Here is a 24,478-nt window from a genome sequence, read left to right as displayed (position 1 = left end):
TCAAGCGCCCGTTAACATGTGCGCAAAACTTTCCGCTATTCATCTGAAATAAATTGGAAACGGACGGTTAGGATATGATGATATATCAAGTCGATATATAGTTTAGGACAAAGAGTTCCATTATTGCTAAATCAGTTACACACGTAATACAATTGGGGAATTTCCTGATAATTTCTATTTTTTTTACCGCTATTTGCATCCAAGCAAAGAGAATATCAGTAATAGCTAAATTTTAAGCTCGCAGCTGAGTGAATGGAATCGGTAAATAGTCGGTCAGTCGGGACACAAACAAGAAAACAAAGTGGCCACCCGAAATAGTATTTTAAAAGATCACAGCCACCAGAAACGATGTCGGCGGTAAAGCGTTTAAAAAGTAAAATAAAAAAATTATGTGGATTTAAAGACGACATAAATAGGAATTGGAAAAAAAACCAAAAAAAACAAAAAAAAAACAGAAAGAATTATGGCTAAGCTGTCAGTTTTCCCATTGCACGACGAATGAACATTAAATAAAAACATGTCCCATTTAATTGCAATGTTCACGGAGGATGATGTTTCCATGAACACCAATAATTGAACCAAGTTAAAAAACAATATAAGATTTTTTGAAAGTGCCTTCCACGTTAATTCAAATACATAACTAAGAAATCATTTTAACATTAAAGGCGTCGAGCTTTAGATTAATACTTATTCACAAAGTTTACTTTATATTCACAAAATCTATTCGATTCTAGTTGAATCATTTTTAAGAAGCTGTCATTCGACCCTGTACAAATAAAAACCTTCATGACTATTGCAGTATTGAAAGTAAAAGATTGGAAAAGGGAAACTGATTGAACTTTGTGGTGAAAGATAAAGACGTGTATACTTTTAGCATTCCCCATTTTAATTCTGCGTATTGTCAAACAAATTATGTTCTATTTGAATCTCTTGCGTAATCGACAATTGCCAGAGATAGGCTAGCTCTGACCAGCAAATGTTTGTGTGCATCATGATAAGTTAAAACGCTGGCAAATATTTTGCAGCGATCAGTTCCTCGCCAATTAATCTCAACATGATTGTAAATTTCAATTTCTTGGCCAGGTCGACCCCTTTGAACGAGGATGTAATAAATACACATGTTCACATTTACGACGCATTTAACAACCTGAAATACAAACCTTCAATGAAGTTTGTGTAACTACCGTGCTTTCAAAAAATCTACCGTCGGCAAACTTGGTCTGTGAAGAAAGCAAGATAGAAAAGAAAAATGTTTAAACGAAAATATGACATTGAAATTTATCTACATATATATTTTTTTTATTTTATCAATAGTAAGAAGGAATTAAGCGATCTTTTGTGTGAGCCTGATCATCATATTATCGAATGTCTCTGCAATTCACTCTTTTGCCATCATCGTATACAACTCATTTGAACTGATTAAGTGCTGTTGGTTTTAATACTGTCACAATATAGGATCATTCACTCCGGTAGTTGAAAAAGACCGTTTACAAGATGATCTAAGAAGCCAGTCAAGATCCACAATAGAATAGACAATTAAATGACACTGTCACGGGGATTTTACTGCTTTTCGGTGAAAGGGACTAAAATTGGCGAATTGGTCTTCTCGTATATAAAATAAGCTAAATTTTTGTTGAAGGAAGAAGGGAGCCATTATAGGTTTTCGGTGTTTTTCCAGTTAACAAATACAGAACTTGAAAAAAAAAAGCCCGAAATTTTCAAGTTGAGTTTTAAAGTTCCTGATGGCATCACAATAATACCGTTTGTTTATCGATTCAGTGCACTGGCATAGTGATTTTTAACAAGATTGGGCCACTATTCGTAGTTTCAATAATGTCTTTGAGCTCTTGAGTTTTTGAAGTGAAACTGGTGACAGTGTCCCTTTATACTAATGTTATGTGAGCACCAACTGTATATATAACTATATACATTATGCCACTGACACTGAGTCAAACTGCGTGAAAAACAGAAAGATTTGAACGATTTGTGAAGTTGGTACTACATAAACAAGCTTTGCTATAAGGTCCGAGTATAGAGTATAGATTTCCTCGAAACAACAATGCTATAAGCTATGAGCTAGACATTCACGAGGATTCCTGAAACGGCGCAACATGGTCGAAGGGAAACCCCGCCTGAGGTGAAGAAGACACTGAACTGGGGAAAAATAACATTCTTAACTCCCCACACACCGCCAAACTTCAAAACGTAGGTAGTATCTTGCTCGAGTAAGAAAGTTTTCTGTAACACTCTGTGGTAAAAAAATGTCAATGTTCTATGTAATAGAAAAGATGTTGGTGAGTTTTAAATGCAATACTACTTCCCCGTAAATGAAAAACAATATAAAACTTAAAGTTCTCAACTACCAAAATCGAATAGTTGCTCACACTTTGAGATAAATATGAATTTACAATACAAAAACCTAAAGGTTATAACTAGCATATACAAAAAGCTGAATATAATATCTCGCTGGTTAAAATGAAGTAGAGAAATATCGTTGCAGTTTAACAAGACACCGTTGGTCAATGATATTTGTTGAGAAGTAAAAACCACACTTCTTCCTCGTAGACAAAAAAATACTACCAAACTCGCAGAGTTGCCTGCACATTGAGAAAAATGTAAATTTACAATTCAAAAACCTGAAGGTTATATCTAGCATATTAAAATGAAGTAGAGAAAATGTTGTTGCAGTTTAACAAGACAACGTTGGTCAATGATTTTGGTGAGAAATTACACTACAGTTCTTCCCCGTAGAAGAAAAATATCAAAATTAACTTTTCTACTACCAAACTCGCAGAGTTGCTTACACATTAAGATAAATATGAATTTACAATGCAAAAAGCTAAAGGTAATATCCAGCAGATTAAAATTAAGTAGAGAAAATGTTGTTGCACTTTAACAAGACAACGTTTGAACGATGAGTAGAAAGACGAACAAACATTTTCTGCGACAAAATAAACTACTACATGTAAACCCGATAGGTTTATTCTGCGTTGGGAGCTGCAAGCAGAAATAAAAAGAAAATGTAAAACTGCATTCTAGTTGAATTAATTTTAAGAAGCTGTTATACGACCCTGGATAAATAAAAAAACCTTCATGACTAATGCAGTGGAGTCAGATTCGAAAAGTTCAATTGATTTAGCTTGTTGGTGTAAGATGCAGAGCAAAAACATATAAAGAAAACAATTATATAGGATATAAGACAAATGAAATGTTCCAAATTAAAGAAGAAATGCTTGCCTATAATTTGAATAAAGCAGTCGTTAACAGCGATCCGTGAGTAGCGTGAGTATGCATACATGACTTAGGAATAATTGCATGGCAAACAAAACTTCAAGAAGAGATCACTTTTTCATAGACAGCATAAAAACAGCATAAAAATTTTTCTCACCTTCAGGGGGTTTTCAAAAACGAAATTAACTTGTGTAAGTTAAATATACGTGTACAACTTTCTCGCTACCAACAGGTGCTACATATAAGGATGTCATGTTTTGTCTACCCTGTTAGAGCAGGTCATTTAAGGTGCGCACTCGAATAGAACACGTGGTTTTCCTAATAAGGCGAAGAAACGTACGGCTGTGCGGGGAGTGCCACGTTATTCAAATAGTGTATCTTGAGTCAATCAATTCCAATTTCTGTTCCGACAATAAAGGGTGGAGAAGAGAGCAGTTAAAAATTAAATTTTGTTTACTCATCAAGGAAAACACAGCCTTCTTTTCGACCAAACATAGAATCTCAGGCTGCACGTTAATAGTGCATCTTGGGTTAATCAATTCCAATTTCTGTTCCGACAATGAGGGGTGGAGAACAGAGCAGTTAAAAATTAAATTTTGTTTACTCATCAAGAAAAACACAGCCTTCTTTTCGACCAAACATAGAATCTCAGGCTGCACGTTAATAGTGCATATTGGGTCAATTAATTCCAATTTCTGTTCCGACAATAAGGGGAGCTGTTAAAAATTAAATTTTGTTTACTCGTCCAGGAAAGTACAGCTTTTCTCTTCGGCCAACCATACAATCTCAGGCTGCATGAATCATACTCTTTTCCGTGAAATATTAACTGAGTTCAATACAGCCCACTATCTGTAGTTTCCTTCGCAGTCCGGCGTTTTGGTCGCCACGCAACCATCATAGTCGGTTATCTCAGACCTCTCGTTATCTTGCACTTAAACCCGTTTTTCTTCGACACAATTGTGTAGTGATCTATCACCGCCTATCACAAGCCCTTAACTGTCTAGGAGACGGTTTCTCTAACACTTTTCTGACATATATTCATCTAGATTCATACAATTGAATGGAGACATTATTTTCTAAGACAGGCACTGTGCGTTTCTTACAAAACCAACATACAAAATTGCGCCAAGAGCCAAGAATGTTCCTTTTAATTTTACTATTGTCAGTTCAGAGATCTCCACAGGAGCTGCATCTTTGGTTTATCTGTTATAAATGTCTGTGGCAAACCTCCTAATAACTTGATTTATACTTTAACTCTTCGTACAGGATAACGAGAATTAATATAACAGAAAAATAATCAATCAACTATAGGGGACGGTATTCCCTTCCTATAAATTTGCGCTTTTCGTTGCTAGCCCAATCACTATATAAATTATTGAATTAATTTGTATTTGGGTTTTCTATCGCGGCCTCATAGATATGAATTTTCGACTTTTGCAATGTAGTTCAAAATAAGAACATTTTATAATGCATGCGATTGTTCATTCAGTTCAAACAGCTATAAGCATGAAATTCGTCCATTGAATCTAAATTTATTTTGCAACATACACGTTATCAGAACAAAGAAAATAATCAACAAGGGGATATTTTCTTGATGAAGTTACCACCAAATTATCAGAGCAGTCGTCAGAGAGACTTGATATTTTGACCAGCTATTAAACAAACTGACTAATAAAAGCAGCCGGGTATGGAATGTTGTTTCACACCGCTGTCACCAGCGATTAACATGAAGTAGATTTACGCCTCACAAAACACTGCAGCTGAATAAAGTGAAATGCCAGAAAAGGTGCTTATTATTCTTACTTCGAATTTTCGTATAGGTAAAAATCGACAAACTGCTTGTCAATGATAGCAAGATAATAAATAATCATTATCTGTTTTAGTATTTGACATCGTTAACTTGAACAATGTCTTCACCGAGCTTTTTCAAGGAAAATTTTTTCTGACTGAGAGCTAGCTTTTCAAATTTTGGCCATTACTGAGGTGAAAAAGTGCTGACAGAGCTGAAGAAACGAACTAGAAAGAGTATTTTAGAAGTGAACTTCAAAAAGGTATACAGTAACATAATTTGCAGCCTCTATGGATCGTTTAATGCGCGAAGACATAAATTTTGAAATACAGCAACATTCACACCAACTTGCAATGATTCTCTCGCGAATTATCCTGCCAGCAGCAAACAAAATACAGCGGCGGAAAAAGGAAAAAGCGCGGCAAACAGGCATCTTACTTTTCCCAGCCCCGTTTCTCTTCTTTCTCCAATCTCCAATCACGATTGCTCCTGCTTTGCCGCCGCACAAGAACTTGAGTGCGCGCCAAGAAAGAGTTGTCTTTGCAACGAAGAATATCATAGCATATCGGCGAAGAACTGTCACAGATACGGACAGGAACGGAAGGCTGTCTCGTTCAACGATCATACATAGAAAAGATGAAGAAAGTTTATATACAAAAAGAACGTTAATCTTTTACACAAACTAAACGAGTTCCAAACAATTGTGCGACGATCTTTTACACTCGTAAAAAGCCTTGTCGATCGCCGTTTATAAAACGGAATTTCCTTATCAAGGGAAATTTTAACTGAGATGTCCGGTTTTAATAGTAAGCATTCGTCCTTCAGGATAGTCACAATATGTGTGTGATTAGTATAACGAGATTTCGTCTTTAATCTAAGGCTTCGATTTAATTCTTCCCGCCAGCCTTGCGGTATCGAGACTTAAAAGATGTTTTACTAAAAGAGGAAAGGGGGAGTGAATGAGTCAAACTTTTAATCGACGGATTTAAATCGTAAAAAACAAATCCTAAAGAAAATCTCATAATTTGATTGCTGTCAGTCCAGTTTGTTTGAGAAATGTCGCTTTTATTTTATTTTAAAAAGCTTTCCATGAAAAAATGGCATACAATTTTTTTTTTTAGCAATAACAAAAGGTCCTTATAGGTACATACTACCATTGGCCAGTTTGCTGTCTATTCAGTTGAGTATTTTAAACTTTTGAGGGTCTTAGTGCTGAAACAGGAATTTTGTAATGGGTTCATACGCTGGCCTGGCATGAGTGCTTGTTATTCTGGGAAACACTACAAAGATACCTGAAAGCCGCTCGATAAATAGGTGAACCAACTTGCATGGATCAAGTTGAACATTATTCAACGCAGCTTAACTTTAAACTCCTCTTACCATAGATATACCCTTACAGAGACGCACTAAAACATAGCAGCTTCTCTGTAAAGTGGACATTAAAATTTTGTATGCGAAGCACCACTTATAATTAAGATTCCTTACTTACTTCACGCTAATGTTCTTCCAGGTTATCGGAGAAGCCGTATTGCAACAAAACTTCCAGTGACAGACTTTGATGACGGTGAAGGTGAGATAAATGGCTTATTGACTGCAGTTAATCGGACGAGTGTGAGAAAAAAGCTTAAGTGACTGTTCAGACAACAGAAGAGCCGTTAAAAAGGCAGGTACAAAATAAAGAACATCCGATAAGGAAGTGCTCTGAGTGGCCACCAGCTACTCAAGTTGGAGACTTTAAATGGGTTCGGAAGCCTTCTCAAAGCGGAATGTCATGAAAGCACTGCGCGCATTGGTTGAGCGTGCTCATATGACGCGCCAATAAGCGAGACGCGAAATCAACAGTCAATAAGCACGCAGGTTAAACGCCATTCCCAATTAAAACCACAGGAAGGAAAGTCACGGATTTCCAATATACTGCGCACAGCGTAAAACAGTTACTCCAGGAAAAGCAAAATGCTGTGTTTATTTTGAAATAAAATTGTTTGCGTATCGAGAACAAACACGCGACAGGCCATAGCACAGTTGTGTTCCGCAGATGCGGAGATTCAAACGTGCCGACCTTTAATGCTTTTCAGTGGGTAAATAACTTCAAAAGGCCGTGCTATAAGTGACAGCCACTTCTGGTTGGCGGGCCGTTAAATACCCTTTTAGGGGGAAATACCTTCTGCCATATCTTATGATACAGGACACAAAATGTACGCAAGTGGACAATTCCTTACGGATTTAATTTTCTTTTTCCCGATAAGAAGCACACCTTAATCACTATATTGTGATAAAGAAAGAAAAACAAGGCTTGCATTGTTTCTAATTTAGCGCAGAAAGAGACGGAAAAAAAGATAATTTAAATGAAATGACATTTAAAATGAAGTTTCTTTGGGTAGTGAGTGAAATAAAATAAAAGGACTCGAAGGAAGAAAATTCAAGAATAAAACAAAAGCGCACATAAGTGTCTTGTCAGTAATTCGAAGGGAAAGAGCTGGAGAGAATAAAGCGATCGCAGTCCCTTTGTATGCGCAAACAAAGTAACATTTAACTCGAGAAAACTAGGAACAAAAGCGAATTCTACAGTTTATGAACAGCTCATACGCCTTGCCACTCGCCAGGAGTATGAACGTGATATTAAATTTCTTTTAAGTTAGTTGCAGCTGCGTATTAATCCCTTAGTTGCGCATTCCAGAAAAACGCAGTCAGCCCTTAACTAGCCCAGCAAGAGATTTCTAAACGGTCGGTTTTTCGGGGCAAATGCTACAGCAACACAGCGGGGTGAAATTACCTATAGCGACCGAAAAGAAACTTGTGAAGAAGTATTTTTTTCGCTTACAATAAATGTTTCATTACTTTAACGTCGCATTAAGAACGAGAAAAAGCACTCGACGCCAAAGTGCACTTTAATGTCTCCAGATGTTTACTTTTAGCGACGAAGATTCATAATAAGGGGAGCAGGTACTTTCGTTTTTCAGACAGGTTTTGACAAAATTCAGAGGACAGGAATTATAATATAAGTGGAGACCCATGCCTGCAAAAAGCTTTTTTTCTTTTGCTATCTTTTTTGCCAGTACATGTGCGGGTTCATTCGACACATAGCTAAAACTTGGTAAGACACTTGAAAAATTGTACAAGATTTGTGAAAACAGCGAAGCCATTTACACAGTTTATAATATTCAGTGGCCATGCTGTGAATTCACGCATGCAAACTTTGCTACATTTATTTATTACAAACTCGGCGTTAAATAAAAAAAAATAAAATGCCAGCATGTAGCTTTACACTTAAAGCAAACGATTGTGTCAAAAAAGAGCGCTATCTCTCAAAACCATAACACACGACTAAATGCAGACGTAAAATATAAATGTTCAACGCGCTTTGAAAACATGAGTTTCAATTACGAAAAACTAAATGTGGAATAAAAACTATTCAGAAAAGATTGTTGTAATGGCGCTCTTAGGCATGGTAAAGGTATAAACCTTTCAAGGTGCAAAATGTCCTAGCCAGTTTAATAAGTTGGCAAACTGTGAGGATGTTAGGATGAAGCAGAAAAAAGTTTCGCTTTTATTAAAGAAACAAGCTGGAAAATAAAAGAAGTACTTGGCTTTGTGCCTTCCCGAAGCGACGCTGCGTTGTTGTTGAAACATTAAGACATTTAGCAGGTTAAATCTTTAGAAGATCTAAATTCATTTTGAAATATTTAATACATGCATGCAGAGAAAGTGCAAGGTCTCTATTTATAACTGAGATTTTAATATTTTGAACTGCGACAGTGTAGCAAAATATGATGTGTTAACACAGGGCTGCTATAAAAGTTTCACTCACTCTCAATGGAGATGGCGAAGTTTCTAGCACAATCGAGAAAGGGCTGGCCACAAAAAGAAAATCTTGTGTTTACATAAAATACGGGTAGCAGTCTTTGTGTACAATATTTTTCTCACATTGGAAATCTGCACAAAATGTGGAGCTGACAAATTGCAAAATAAATGTGAATAAGCCGCACTATAAATTCGCAAAAGCGAAAACGACAGCATCAAAAATACTCTTTCAACGCAACGACAAATAAATCACAAAACCGGCGAGAAGGGTGAAAACCACGTGGGCGAAAGATTTCTGTGCGAAATTCAAGTGTATAAATATGAAATTTCATGTTCAACTAAAAACAGAACAAAGAGCATGCAACTAACAAATTAAAGACCAAATAAAACCTTTCAACTTTCCGCGCGCAGCCAGACAAGCGAACCTCTTTCCGCAGTTCACTGCTGCGAATTCGCGTTTGCTTAATGCGTTGTTCTATTAGGGTCATTTCCTTACTTTGTTGCGAAAAGCTGTTAAGGCGGGACACAACACTAGATACACATACCGCTGAGCTGATAAACGTTTTAGCTTTAAAACGTGGTAAAGGAAAAGTAACGTAGTTCACGACTTGAAAATAATGGAATTGAACTGTGTTTATTTATCAAGCGGCGAAGTCACTTACTAGCTGAAAGTTTCTTAACCGTGCGGTATCCTTACGGTACACTTTCTGAATAGCAAAATTCAGAATTCACTGGTATATGGAAACTTACAACGAAATATACACTTTTTACCATAAGCGCATATTTTCTTGTCAGCTTAAGAACTAGGGAGGTAAAACGATGAGCAATCTGCCTTTCATTGATTGCATGGCCACGAAATTGAGAAACAGTTCATTAACCGGCTCGGTATTTTAGATTTCTCCTTCAATAAGGTAATTATAAAAATTCCCGTAAGATCCATTCGTAACAGATATATAACGTTCAAAATCGATTATTTGAGCGATCGTTTCACAAGGGAACAATTTTCATGCAATCAAACACACGTACAATTATGTTTAATAAAATCACGAGATTTGTGTTTTACTTTTTTTCATAGAATTTAAAATTAAAAACCATCACTAAAAAAGCTTCAAAGAACTTCAAACGAAACAGAAGAATAGGCAACTGGTGCCTGAATTCAAGGTTTAGTTTCATGTACGGGGAAATAGCAAATCGTATACTTAAGAGTAGCGAAAAAAATGCACGGCTGCAAAGCAAACATAATGGGCCTAAGATCTTTGATGTACATCTACATGTACATGTTGTTTCTTTATTAAAATGTACTCTTCAATATTTCAGGAACGTTTTACAAAGAAATCAAACTGAGATATCTAAAACTCTGTACAATCCCTTGATTAAGTCTGTATTAGTTATCATTTTTGATATTCACTTTCTTCTGCTTTCTTCAGCCATATACTGAATTTTAGTCTATTTCCTTGCAACAAAGTAAAGGGTAAGGCTCAATAATCGACTGTTTAATTATAAAATAAAAACAAATTTCGCTTTCATTGTGAAAATTCATTGACTTTGCTTTTATTTCAAACAAGAATAAAAATGAAAGGAGTACTGTACTAAAAAATTTTGAATAACGAAGTTCTCTTGGCTAAAAAAATGACAACCGAGATTTAATAGCAAAAATTTAAAATGTCAATTGTCGCGAACGGGTTGATCATAAAGACCTCGTTCCATGTACTGTAAAAAATAGATGACTTTTAATAAAATAAATTGGAAATAAAAAAACATTTAAAGAAAATAGGAAAACAATGGTAGACTACACAATACCTGTATCAAAGGGAGAGAGTTTTGATTAAGCTGTTTCAGTCAGCAAACAGCAAAAAAAAAATTGGTTGACGACATTCTATAATATTAAAATCAATCGTTTGTCTCTAATAATACAATAGGCAAGGTAATGCATGATGAAAAAGAACGGCACTTAAAACGGGGAAAAAATAATGAAGAAAGAAGACAAGAATATTTATTTCGTTAGAACAACGTTTGAAGTTGAATACTAACCTGGGTGGAAAGGAAAAAACCGTGCTTCGGACGTCAGAGGAATTCTCTATATCTTCGTGAAAGCTTCGAATTTGTGAGCTTTGTCTTTGTGGCAGCTTTCAAATTTCAGAGCGGTGTGGAAAAGCCAGATGCTTGATTGACTGAGAAAAATTCTAGACGTTTCGATTACCCGTCAGGAGAAATTTATCGCTTCTTTTTAACAGAAATGATTTGCAGTTTAAACGAATTATCGCCGTGCTCTCCGCCTAGCAGTGTTCAGCTATTGAGGTGGTTCAACAAAGAGCATAATATATCTGTCTGAAGATTGCTTATTTGTCTCCATTCTAGAAAAGGGGATAGGCACAATTCTTACACAAGATGCAGGTACCGCGGTGGTGGTACCAGTCAAACACAAAGGAAATTCAACCATTGAAACAACTGGCTGTGAAAAGAAAACATTTTCCACGTAAACATTTACTTAGGTGCAGCGAAGGAGCCTTTTGAAAGAGGAAAATCTGTAAACTACTGTGTTTAACCATATGCTCGTCATTGAACTCGAGAAGCCATTCGAATTCTCATAAAAGGAACTCGCTCACGAAAGAATTTGGAATAACTGTTATTTCAAAGGGGCGACATTCAGTCAGCCACAGAACGTATTACAGCTAAAATATTCCTCGCTTCCATAAAACGTTTTAAAAGCATAAAATTAAGAGAGAATTTTAGTCCGTAAAGGCTACCAAGCATATCTTAACACAATCACAGAACTGAAACAAAATCACCTTAACACACAAAAAAAGTTTTCGATTTTCACAACTGAATAAATCATATTGAAGATTCGAAGTATTTGAAGAACAACGTACAGAATAATTCGCTTCAATGTCACTTATGTACTGTTCTTTAGTACTTAACGTTGTTTTACATTGACGCGTAAATGAGAGTGAGCGAATTAGAAGAGAGCAGAAGTCATTGATACGAGCACGAAGCAAAGTAAATAACGCGGCTTATTTACTGGTAATGCACTGTCTCTTTATATTGAAATAATTTCGAAGGGAAAATTCTCAGATGGTGCCTTCTTTCAGAATTGAATTGCGGGTCAAAACAAAATAAAGAATGAAAGTATTGGCGCAGTTCAAAATCGAGTTTTGTGTATACAAGTTACGAAAGAGTAATTAAATACCTGTAAAGAAAAAAAATTGAACACCAGTACATTTTTAATGTATTGTTGCTTAAGTTGGCAACAAAAGAAAAAGACAGCACAGAGGGAAGGCTAACACGTACTGCTATAAAGATTTATCTGCTGCTTTATCTCTAATAAAACTTACACATGAAAACTACTATGTATTAACTGTCTCAAAAGAAAATCGTTTTTAAATTATAAATAAGAAACCTTACAACATTTGTCTCAAATGTTATCGGTCATCGTGTCTCTTGTATTGTAGGAGAGCTCAAAACTCAATCTTTGGTAAATTGAAGTTAAAAAACTCCAAAGAAATATACAATTTCTTACTTAGAAATTATAAAATGAATAACGTTGACCACATTCCCGTTTTAATTTTGTCACCTACGGCATCATATATACAAGGCATTGATGCCATAAATACTAATTAAAAGCACGATCGTTCATTTCATGAAATAAATAATGTAAGAAGTTGCCGTTCACGCACCAAAAGCTGCCCGAGAAGTTAGGCGAAAAGTTGTACGAAGAAAAAAGCGCTTCCTAAAGGAACCTTTGCTTTGAATTCGTTTTAATTGTTTTCGAAATGATTTCAAGACATTTGATCTGTGGCTTACTTCACTCCGCTCAAAATGGCGTCGTGAAGTAACTGAACTGAAATATACAATAAAAAACTTATCTTAACTAGCTTTACTAGAAAAAAAGAATATTTCACACCGCAACAAACTCGTATTTTAGCCTTAATCGATCCCTCTAAAAAATTAACATCCACTTGAACACAGAAGAGTGAGAGGCAAACATAACTTCTTCTTAGACCGGCTCAATCAAGAATCTAACAATTATGTTTCGTAACTCATTGTTCTTTGCAATAAAACGACTAAAGTACACAGTAAAAGAAATATTAGTATTAAATCATTTTTTTAACGGTTTCGTTCTGACATTGTCCGCTAGATCTTATTTCAAAACGCACAAAGACCTGTAGTCGAACAGCCCTGTTGTTTACCATGTTCGATTTTGTGAAATAGCATGTTCATATTTAACGGCGAGCAAGCAATGTTAAATCAAACTGGCTCATAAGTTCTCGTCTTTACCGAACTTAGAACAAAACTAAAGAGCGATCTTCTTATCTGGCAATATAGATGTTCCTTTCTTCTGCCAAAACGTTTTTACTGTTGTTGAATGTTTCAGTATGGAAACTTTAATACGTGAGAGGTGGTTCTTAGGCAGGCGAATACGTTTGTTATTAACCTGCAAATATGGCAATATAACATCTACTTCGAATCAAAATTTTCGACTGATCAAGAATGAAGGTTATGCGTAACAAAAACTTAAAATAAAAAGTGATCTTGCCAGAAAGCTTTGCTCAATACTGCAATTTTCTTTTTTTTGTATTTGGTGATATTTAGGCTGATAGAACTCTCCCTATATAATAATCGCTTCAGTGGTGACCATATATACTCCTCAATTCGCGTATCTTAAAATAATTAAGAAGAATTAACTTTCCATTTCGTAAGAAAACAACATGAAGAGACGTGATTTGCGATACCTAAAATCTGCTGTTTAATTTTGATTTCGCTGTTTCGATTCACACGAACTGATTGTTTTAGTTATTGCAAGTAAACAGAAACCTCTGTATTTTTACAGAATTGACAAAAATGTGTTAAAGACATTTTTAGCTCGTAGACAATCAAAATGGGTAGCGAATAATTACATAATAACTGCCATGAAAAAAAGTAGAAATCGCGCTTAAACGTTGGAAGAAGACAAACATACTCCAAGCATTGATAAAAGTAAAACGAACATCGCGAGAAAGACACCTTTAGTGGTCCTCTGTTCACACAGTTGAAAGCTGCGAGAATGTGACATCAGTGAAATCTATTTTCTGGTGCCAGTGACTAAAGCGACAGGTAAAGTATAAAGGAAATTTAATTTACCAGTTGAATACAAGATTAACTCGAACTATACTCGACTGACGTGAGTCCGATCTATAGTGTTGTTGAATGTACGTGGTGACAGCAAAAAGGCACTGAAATCGACCACCTGTTTGAGAAACGAAACCTGTCAAATGAGAATAATTTTCTGACGTTCCTTGCTTGAGAAGAAGTTAATTTTGTCGTCGTTGTTGTGCAAGTTAAGTAGATGACACAATAGAAAACCGTCTTGAAACGCAGAGGTTAAAAAGAAACTGTGGATAGCGCTGAAACCAGAGAAAAAAGAGCAAAGCGAGAAATAAGCGGTTAAGGTTGTTTAGAGTGGTAAGATTTTCATGTTGTCTCCATTTCGTCTGAGATTTTCTGCTTGAATTGCTTTAACAATTAGAAGTGAATTGAAAAATGACTTAGAATAAATATCCTTATACGACCATATGGAAGGAATATTGTTTGGTATATAAAGCGCGAAAACTCTTTTCAACCAAATATAAAAAAGCGTATATTGTGAAGAATATAAAGAAAATATGTGGAAATATCGCAGACTTCTTTTTACTCGTGAAAGAAATTACTTTATAAAAGGGCTATTAATAGCACAATTCATCCAATTCAACCCATTTCATAGATCCATTGATGTTGCATATTAAATTCAAATGAACAGATTCTAAATTTGAACACTGCTGCTAAAGCTGGTATTACTAATTGCGCTTGAAGAAAATAAAACAATCAGACTCGAGATCTTTGCGAGTACAACAAAAAAGTGCTTTACTTTCCCACCTAGTTTACACTTTATTTCTTTGAAAGCGATAATTTTTTATTCGTCCTTCTTGTGGTTGCACAAAATCTTTCAACGTACTACTATTGTGTGGCTACCTAAGAACATACAATAAATTAACGAGAAGCCTTTCCTAGCTGCCCTTTCGCTTGTATCTGAATATATTTCCCATACCAATAAAGCAAGTAAAATGCTTTAAATAATAATAAAAAAAAGTCTTGAAAACTCCTGGTCGAAGCATAATTTTACTAGTAAATTTTATCACGAAAACTGATTGAGTCCAACGAGACAAAACTGATCTTTTATTAAATAGTCTGCCACTTCTACCACCATCGCGGGAAGCAAAACAATTTAAATTCTACTTAAAACTAATTTTATGCCCGTTTTCGCTAATCAGCAATATAAATACTAAAATTACATGGCGTCGAAATTTTGCCATATACCTGACTATAACTAGAAATCCTTCTACGTTCTAACTGTACAAAGCGTTTACTTCTTGGAAAAAATGCGAGAAATCCTTATTGAAGAGCTTGAAACCGAGGCATTAGAGCAACCGACTAAAAAAAATAGACCCGCAATATACATCATAATTATTTTTTACTTTACTGCAATCTTCATAATGCGAGCTGTATTTTCTTCATTACAGTGTGAGAAGTCATTTTTAAAGTGATGAATTGCTTAGAATTGCTTAAGAGTGTTTCCTCATGGTTCACTACAGGGACGCAAAATAACGGGCCGTTTTACTTTTGCTAAGCTAGGCAAGGAGGCGTAAGGACGCGAGAATGAAATAATAGAAGATTGCAAATTAGTATTTTCTAATTGAAGGGGCGTTACTTACATTGTCATAGTTGGAATACGTTTTGCTAGCACAACAAAGCGAAGACTGAAACATTCATACAGAAAGATTCTTTCTGGATGTTTATTGCAACAACCGGAGTTAATTTCTACGTGACTCGTGCTAAGGCCTGCCCCCCCGTTTCTACAGCACCGTGTAAAAGTAATTGAACAACTGTTGTCCACAAAGCAGGTGCGTCACCTTGACAAATACGAAAGGAGCGTTCACTTGCCTTGAAATTGCAATTGTTTCTATCACAAACGGCCACTTTGCCCTCCAGCAAAATAGTTCATATAAACAGTTTTGTTCGGAGACCCAATCAAAAGGCCATGAGTAACAATAACATTTTTCTGTGATTTCAGCGCTGCCGAGGAAATAAATAAAGCAAACGAAACCCGATCGCACGTAACGAACAGGCGATTTTTCAAGATGTCAAACGCTTTCTTCTCCGCTCCGCTATTGAATGTTGATAACATCACCCAGCCATCGAACTCAATTGACACACAAATATTTGGAAACAGAATGGTCATTTAATATCTTAAAAGCAGGAGAAAACGGCAACATCAATAAGCGACATTTGGAAATTGTTTAATGAAGAAAAAGCCATGTCAGATTTCAATGTGGCTCGGCCACTGGAATGGATTTACCAGCGTTGACGCTTTCACCAGGGAAAATACGCCTCTCCGACAGCCCAGGACAATGACAAAATAGGCAATTGTTTCTCGGATGAAGGCAAAACAACACTTTCCCTTTTGGCGTTTTGACAGCTGCTAAAAAATGCATTATACCTGTTTTCAGGAAACGCGACTATCACAAAAACATGTGCAGGGCACCGACATGACAACGGCTATAGGCAGCTTCAACAGTAAAAAAAAAATAAAAAAAAAAATAGAGGAAACAAGTAAACCATCTAACAAGAGCATGGCCCAGGGAGAATACTCCTTACGAAAGCTCTTTTAAAGTACAACCTGAAATGTTAGTTATTTTGCTAGCAGATAATTTTTCCCGCATGTTAGGCGTGTGTTCTTTAGTTGACGAAAGAAAAATGGACAATGTCTGATACTCAATAATTCGGTTTTTCCACACTGAGCATAGCTTCACTTGACATTCTGTCAATTCAAACAACCTTTGTAGCCAGGAGATTACTCCAAACTGAACAAGAAATCCCGAACGAAATTATCAAACGCTTCCATTTTAATTAACTATAACGTTTAACTGCGAATAGATGCTGAATGAATGAGAATGAACTACATTATTAGACGCCACATCCGCAAAATATAAAACATATGATTTGTTCTTCATTTCTAGACTGTGAGAAGAAAGAATCTCAAAAATTAAAAGTTGTCTGCTCTTCCAGGAATTTTTCCGAGGTTAAAAATTGGTTTTGAATCGACGTTTCGACCAGTTTCTCTGGTCTTCTTCAGACTCGATATAAAATTAAAAAGGCCAGTACGGGAATTCCAATTTTGAGCTTATTTTCAAAGTGCGAAATTTTAGAGTTGCTAAGGTAATGTCCATGTACGAACTAACTATAAAAGCAAAGAGAAAGCGACTAAACCACTGCAAATTTGGTTATTAAAAGGAAACACGTTTTCGCTGGGGTCTCATGTTACCCTTAAGAGTTTTCAGCCGCGGGAGATGGTTATAATAAAGTTTTATTTTTATGTCGGCACTTGTGAATTGCTGGCTTAATTGGCTAAAATAGATTGCCCCAGAGTTTTGACCAATAGATTTAGTTTTGGCAAGCCGTATTCCACGTGCGAGACCAACTCTTAAGATTCAAGAGCCTCCCAAAGAAATGCAAACTGAGTTCTGGATAAGAGCCAGGGAAGACGAAAAAATAGCTACTCTAACAGAAGTGCTTCCTACCTTAGCAGTGCTGTAGGAGGTGTAGGCGGCGGCTTTTTTAAAATGTTAGTTGACTTGAAGTGGTTTCGAAACAAACGTGGACTTCCTTTTTGAGTTCGTGCTCCACTGTGCTGCAAGGAAAACGGGAAATCGTGCTAGAAAGATAAGTATCTGATTTAAATATAACTTGTGACATGTGCCATTCATAAATCATTACGAAACCCACTTTTAAAAGGGCGCGAGATGGAAAACCTTTTAAATGTTAAATTTTGCGGTTTCATCAAAAGAACATTTGAACTTGAAATTTCTCGTAAGACTGTCGGCTAAAACGATTCACAGTTGGAAAAATACAAATTGAAAACTGTTCGTGTTCCTGAGGTCATTTGCAGTTCTCCAAATGCGGCTAAAATGGCCCCAAACTGTCTAAGTCAACATAGCTGCCCAAATTAGCAGCTGACAAAGCAACGGCAGCATTAAAACTTTTAAGCGAAACAAAAGCCTGCTTTCCCAAACAATGAAGACTAGACACATTCGGTTAGTCCCTGTCACACAGAAAAGTCAACTTTCTCTTTAAAACTTATGGGATGTGTATTTTTCTTTTATGTTTCAACAAGGGACAACTTGAAATTTCAAGAAGGCTTGCCAACGACTAAAAGGCGGTCGGGACGACGGCCACAAGGTCCGTTTGCCAAAAAGCTAATTTGCGTTAACTTTAAATCCAGCGTATTGAATTCGTGTGCACGGGGAACAAAATATTGTGGCAGTTTACCAAACGAAGCTGTGAACAGGAAATTCTCGGCAAACTGTAAATACAGTTTACAGAGCCGAGGTGTAAAGACCACGCGGTCTATTGTTGAGTTCCTTTTGTCCCAAAACACAAACACAATGGCGGTCTGCTAACTGTAACTACACGCTTCTTTCACGTTTTAGATTACTCTTTAATTTTGTTATGAAAACAAAATGCACGCGTCTTGTCGTGAACAAATATCTCATTCAGCCGGCACAAAAGGAAATTACACTTTCTAAAGCCGTTTATTTTGCTTCGATTAGTGAGCTAATTTCGCTGGAATTTTGCAGTACTTCTGGGATAGATCCTGCCTTTTCCATGTTCTCAAGAACTACGTTGAACTGAGATGCGTTTCGAGAAAATCGTTACAAGATCGCTGTCAAATTTTGGGTACTTTTCAAAATGGGAACTTTCCAGCTGATGTCAACAAAGATTAATTCGTTTTCCTTTCATAAAACGCCATGACTTTTGAAGATAAACTTTCCGATTTACTTTACTCCTCGTAATGGCTTCCTAAAGGCGTATTACATTTCTTTGATTTTATTCTAAACGATGGCATTGTTTTGTTATTTCCTTCCCCTGCACATCCTAAGTGGACAAGTGTGAGGAAAAAAATCTACAGTAATTTCTTGCTATAAAAACAAACAACAAAGATCTCGTCTTAACAATCATGTTGACTGAGAATGGCTTCCCGAGAAGCCAATGAAATCTCCTGTACGACATCAAATGGGTTTCAAAGTTTGCACAACGCAAGTTTATTAATCGGACATTTCCACTTTACAAACATAATACGAGGCTCTACATGAATCAATGCAAGCATTAAAAGGGACAACTGAGTACACACTGTATTCACTTTATTTCCATTTTGTTCAAAACAGTACAATTTTTATATTTCTAAAGTGCACAATGTTGGGAGAAAACAGGAAAAAGTAGAGTAGCCATAACAACAACAGAAGTGAATAAGTTTCTAAAGGAGGTTAAAGTTTAGCTGACTAAATGTATGTGAGAAACACCAAAATCACTTTAAATCGAGTCCATGTAGCTAGGCGATTTCATGATATCTACAAAAATAAATAAAATAATAAAACGATAGAAACAAACGAGGGAGCGAGCGATGAAGCAATACTTGCTCCTCGGCAAACTGAGCTCAGGACGACAGAGTGAGATCGCTGCCTTTACCAGCCAGGCAACTAATCACGAACACGAATGAAAAACAAGCAAGGGCAAAGAGAAACACATGAAATACATGAATACTGAGGTGAAAGCCTGCGAGGAAAACACAATCTACACAACAAAGATCAACAAACAGCTTCACAAAATCGAAGATTAATACAAGCATTCAAAAAGTAGTCGTTATTTGTCCGTGAAATGGCAACGAGCTTAGGGAAAGATTACCAAGGGAGATAAGCCGATTTGAACTTAATGAAGAGCTATATAAATCCATTTAAGTTAATCCGTAGAAACCGATCGACAAGATAAACAAAAGATCAAGAAAGATTAAAGAAGGATATCACTGCAGATCGAGAACAAACTCATCCTTTAAAACAAAAGCAAAATACGTAAGCACGTTATGAATGTAGTCACCTGTATATGCAATATGGATGATTGTCGATAATGTATTTGCAACTAGTCGACCTACTTAAAAAATGCAAATCACTGAAATAAGGAACTTCTTTACTGATAGAAAAAAGAGCGCTCAGTGCAGTTATATTGTCACAACTAGCGTTTTCTTTCCTTTTTTGTGTTCCTTTTTACTTGAAATTTCAATGATAAAGGCGAGATAATTTAAATACTTTATAATAATAAAAATAAAAACAGCAGTTTATAATTTAGGCGGGCTCATCAATCGCTTTCACGCAAATGCGGTATTGTTTACTCACCAAAGAACGGGAAGCGGCTTACGAAAGAAATTATTTTGATGTGAATGGTTTCCGTAACAGCAAAGCTAATGCTAGTCTCCGGTATCACAACATAGTAGCATCGATACAGCTATAATTAGAGGTGTAAAAGACACGTGCGCAGGCTGGTAAGGAGTCTTCGTTTGAGAAACAAATCTTTGGAAGTAACTGATGCGGGCGAGAAAACTTTCATACAGGGAACAACAATGAAACTTAACAGTAGCCTTCACACTAGTACAAATATTGTTTAATAAAACTTTGCACATTTAGTGAAAGTATTTTTGCCTGTGTGATAAATTCTAAACAGTTACTATTGCATAGTCGTTGTAAAATACACGCACCGACAAAAACATTTTTAGAACTTTGTACCTTGTTTTATCTATAACAACTCATAATTCGTGAAGTGTGTGTGTGTGTGTGTGTGTGTGTGATTTTTGTCGTCTCCTTCTCCAAAAATAACCACTGTTAGTGTAGCAGATAGTTTTGTAAAAGAACTGTTAATGCTCTGTACTCTCGTTGTTGTTTTGCTTTCAGGGGGCCATGTTGAAGTTCTATAACAATGAAATTTTCTCGTTTAGAATTGAGTTTTATTTAATGCAAAAAGTCCTTCAGTGTTGTTTGAGACCCCAGTTTGCCAAAATAGTATGAAAATAAAATCGGAATCAACTGGCTCGTCCAATAAGCAGTACAGTTAAAGGAAGCTTTAAATTTATTGGTACATGTTTACATATATCATCTTCGGCTACAAAGATAACATCAAGCCGGTCATTTCCACCGACTGATTTACTCCTTTGGCTTGAAATCCTTTTTAATCGAAGGTCCGCCGTTTGCAGATTTGATGTGTGACACATGTTGGATATTTTGGACTAGTAGGATTTGATGTTAAGATACCAATTTTGTGTCTCCCTTCCTGTTATGTGCTGTATAAACTGTAAGTGACGATGTGATTCTGTCATCGGTACTCTATAAAATTGTAAATTATATGCCACGTCGGTTTTTTATTCAGGTTTTTATGTTCTCTTTTGGCTGTCTGGAGTCATATGATGTCTATGAGAACCTAAGGAACGGACCATTTTCCTTTTGGAGTGGCGGGGGAATGGGGGGATCTTTTTTTTTTTCAAGACAAAAAGGCAATCTTTTCTTTGTCGTTGTCTGTGCAAACAATTTTTTCGGACGGCATCTTCCTGCAGACAAGGTTGGTTGATTGTTAAAACAAAACTTAAGTACTGTTCCTCTTTATTTGAGCTTTTCTGTTCTTGCAAACAATTTTTTTGAGTCATTAGTGGTCATCAGCGTACCAACTGAATGGCGACATTGCCCAAGCTTTATTTGTCTTTAGAAGTTTGCAATTTGATTGGATGAAAAACAATAGTATTGCTATGTTTGCACGAGAGGTTTATATTTTATAATAAAATTTTTTTTCTTTGTTCTCATCAGTGTTTGCAGTTGAAAGAAGCAACTGAAACAATGCATGTCGAAGACCTGAAGAAGAAGATCCTGTGCCTACCAGGCCCATTTTGCAATCGTGTATATAGAACTTGTTCGTCGACCTCGAGACTCAGCCTTGAACTAATGACGCAGTGTTTCCAAGAGTTGGACAGAAGAAAATCGCTTGGAACTGCAAAGAAAGTGCACAAGTCTATTAAATTTTATAAAGCGATCCTATCAACTCTTGTTGATTTAGAGCACTACCTTGGAAGCTCTCAATTTGTCACTTGACGAGTACAGGTTAAATCTTTTATAGTCCCAGAGAGCTAAGATACTTGCGCATCACCCAGTAGAGCAAGAACTGATGGCATTCCTTATGCAAGACGGAGTGACAATGTTAGAAACCTAGTTGCTATAACGTTTCACTTACAAGTAAAAAAAAAATGATATTTAGATCCGATATTCACGTACCAATTTGATCTGGAACAGTGAATGAAGAGCAGCTATCAAAATGCCACAGGAAATTTCTATTTATTTATTTTTTTGTTTATTTATTAATGAGCCCCCACCCCACTCCTAGCTCTGTCATGGATGATGGCTGCAAGAGCTGTTCCCTCTGCTCCTCATAATTATTTTATACAGTTTTAAGTATTTTTAATTCTCTTTTTTTCATATTTTTTATATCTGCTCATCATAAATTTTATCTTTATATAGCTTTAAGTATTTTAAATTCTCTTTAAATATTTTCTTAATATCTAATTATCACAAATATTTTATATAGCTCTAAGTATAAGTATTTTAAATTCTCTTTTTACATATTTTTAATACCTATTAATTGTGTCCCCAAATTAGTATGGGATTTTCCCAGGCTAAAAAAGGACTATTAGAAAAAGAAATATTACATGGGAAAGTTAATTTTAGTTTCCCCGAAAATTGCTACTTGGATCGAACCCTCTCCCTAATATTTACATTCCTCCATTCCCCTCCCCTTTCTTGAGGTCTGATTTTCGGCGGGCCTGGAGCTTGATTAACACAGACATATACTTTCGCAAAAAAAATAGTCTCAATTTTGCGTTTGTTTTAGGTTTTGGTCATTTGTAAAGGAATAATCCATAATGTGGAACTATTAACAGCTTGTAGGGGTTTGTATTAAAAACAAAAGCGCTAGAGCGATCCGCGCGTGGACGGTCCTGAAGGGTGGCTGATACCTTAATAGAGTTTTAAGGGTAGTAACATTGGTTAAAATATTAGCTGTGCACTTTGGTACATTGAAGTTTCGTAGCGTTCTTTTCGTTAGTGTTGATTATAAGGGAAATGTAGATTAAAAATAAATTTTTGGTGTAAGAATTTTTTTTTAAGTTAGACCCACGTATTATCCGCCGAAGACGAAGGCTTGAGGCGAATAACAACCTCAGAGATTTGCATAATTCTTCATAGCATACGAAAGCGGAGTTCAATAATTGTTTTATTATTCATTCAAAATATTTCCTCAAATCTGAAAACACAAAATGAATTGAAATGGGTTCTCACTTCGGCATAAATTCAGTGTTTTGCAAAACAGTGGCAAATTCCTCCATTGTTGCTGGATTTTGGATGTTTCTGACTGGAAGATAAGCTCTAAATAACAACCGACTTTCCTTCGAAGCCTTTTTGTGTTTTTGCTGTCTTAATCGTCTCATAATTTGAAAAAGGTTTTCGTCGCATAATGTTCAATTCTAGCGACCAGTTACTGTTTGAGCTAGTTCTCACTTCGGCGTAAAACAGTGGCAAATTCCTCCGCTGTTGCTGAATTTTCGATGTTTTGGTCCTGAAAATAAGCTCTAAATCACGAAGGCCTGCCCTCTGAAGTTTTTTTCGTGTGTTTTTTTTTTTTCTGTCTTTATCAAAGTGTAATTGGAAAAGCTTTTCGTCGTAATGTTACAATTGTAGCCACCATTGTTGCGCCAGAAAAATCCATTCAGGCATTACCGCGTGACGTCAGCGATTCTTTTTTGAATGAATAATAATATAATAATAAGAAAAAAATATAGCAAGGCTGATTATACTACGTGAAAAAAGTAGTCTTTGAGAGACACCAATTCGAGTAGAACTGGTAAAGCAGGATTGAAACCGTGGACCCTAATTGTGGCTCATCAGCACGATGTAGCAAATTCCAATAAGGGCGAAACAGCTGTCCGCGGTTGAAATCCGGTTCCATGAGTTCTTGTCGTGTACACATATGGGGAAGCCGGTTGTGGCACTAATTGTGAAAACTCGCTCGGACTCGCCTGGCTCGCCTGGCTCGCCAGCCTCGCCTCGCTACTTTTCACAATTAGTGTCCACAACCGGCTTCCCCATATGTGTTGGGGTCGCAAGAGGCCTTTTTTAACCCTTACACACCAAGTTTTTTAAAAAAGATGTTTAATATACATTTTACGCACAAAATATAGAGCGGCCATTGGTGTGCTAGGAAGAAATTTCAATTGAACAAATATTTTTTCTTAGTATATGCAAAAGATGGCCGCCGCAAGATACTCGTCAGAAGCTTTGCAAGCAATGATGGAAGAAAACCTTCGTGAATTTCAAAGAAACCCGCAAAGAAATTTGTCTTTTTCACTCGCCCACACCGATTTTAACGAATGGCTTAGAGTATGGAAAATGGACATACCCGAAACTGACACAAACAACAAAGATCTTTACATTTTTGCAAGAAAAAACAAGAAAAAGTTTTATGATCTTTTAGTAAGCGAAATTGATGACTTAAAAAGTTAAAAAACAAGCTTTGGACTTGAAGTAAAATTTTCGATAAAAAGAAACAGAGTAACGCAACACATGCACCACTATTTTAGAGAAAGAGAACCGCAATTTTTTACAAAAGACAACAAAGACCAAATAAAGCCAGAGTTTGACAAATTTATTGAAAAAGCAAAGGGAGAAATTGAGGCTTGGTCAGAGAGAGGCTCGGGGTGGGTTATTGAAAGAATAGAAACGGCGT

General features: G+C 36.2%; 1 protein-coding gene and 1 long non-coding RNA gene across 7 annotated transcripts in view; one reads left to right on the top strand and one right to left on the bottom strand.

Annotated features, from left to right (window-relative positions):
* Positions 1–17,899, bottom strand: part of LOC144653147 (insulin gene enhancer protein ISL-1-like) — a 44,707-nt gene extending 26,808 nt beyond the window's left edge. For 3 of the 5 annotated variants that reach the window (XM_078513119.1, XM_078513072.1, XM_078513132.1), the window contains exons 1-2: positions 17,413–17,899; positions 1,161–1,220 (exon numbers count right to left, since the gene is read on the bottom strand). The gene's annotated coding sequence lies outside the window, so the exon portion shown is untranslated. Of the gene's footprint in view, positions 1–1,160; positions 1,221–6,509; positions 6,691–17,412 lie in introns of those variants that run through there. The other 2 variants (XM_078513080.1, XM_078513088.1) reach the window with 2 other exon arrangements.
* Positions 1,240–23,250, top strand: LOC144653194 (uncharacterized). 2 transcript variants are annotated; one of them, XR_013570694.1, is made up of 3 exons: positions 1,240–2,137; positions 6,531–6,590; positions 21,514–22,867. It is a non-coding gene; the product is annotated as an uncharacterized LOC144653194 (long non-coding RNA). The 2 variants fall into 2 exon arrangements; XR_013570700.1 differs by lacking the exons at positions 1,240–2,137; positions 6,531–6,590 and adding an exon at positions 17,947–21,007 and having other exon boundaries at positions 21,514–23,250.
* The last annotated feature ends 1,228 nt before the right edge of the window (positions 23,251–24,478 follow it).

Source organism: Oculina patagonica, chromosome 1, assembly GCF_052425735.1.
Source record: "Oculina patagonica isolate OP01 chromosome 1, crgOcupat, whole genome shotgun sequence".
NCBI lineage: Eukaryota > Metazoa > Cnidaria > Anthozoa > Scleractinia > Oculinidae > Oculina > Oculina patagonica.
Note: the sequence above shows the minus strand (reverse complement) of the source record. Positions and strands in the feature narration are given on the sequence as shown.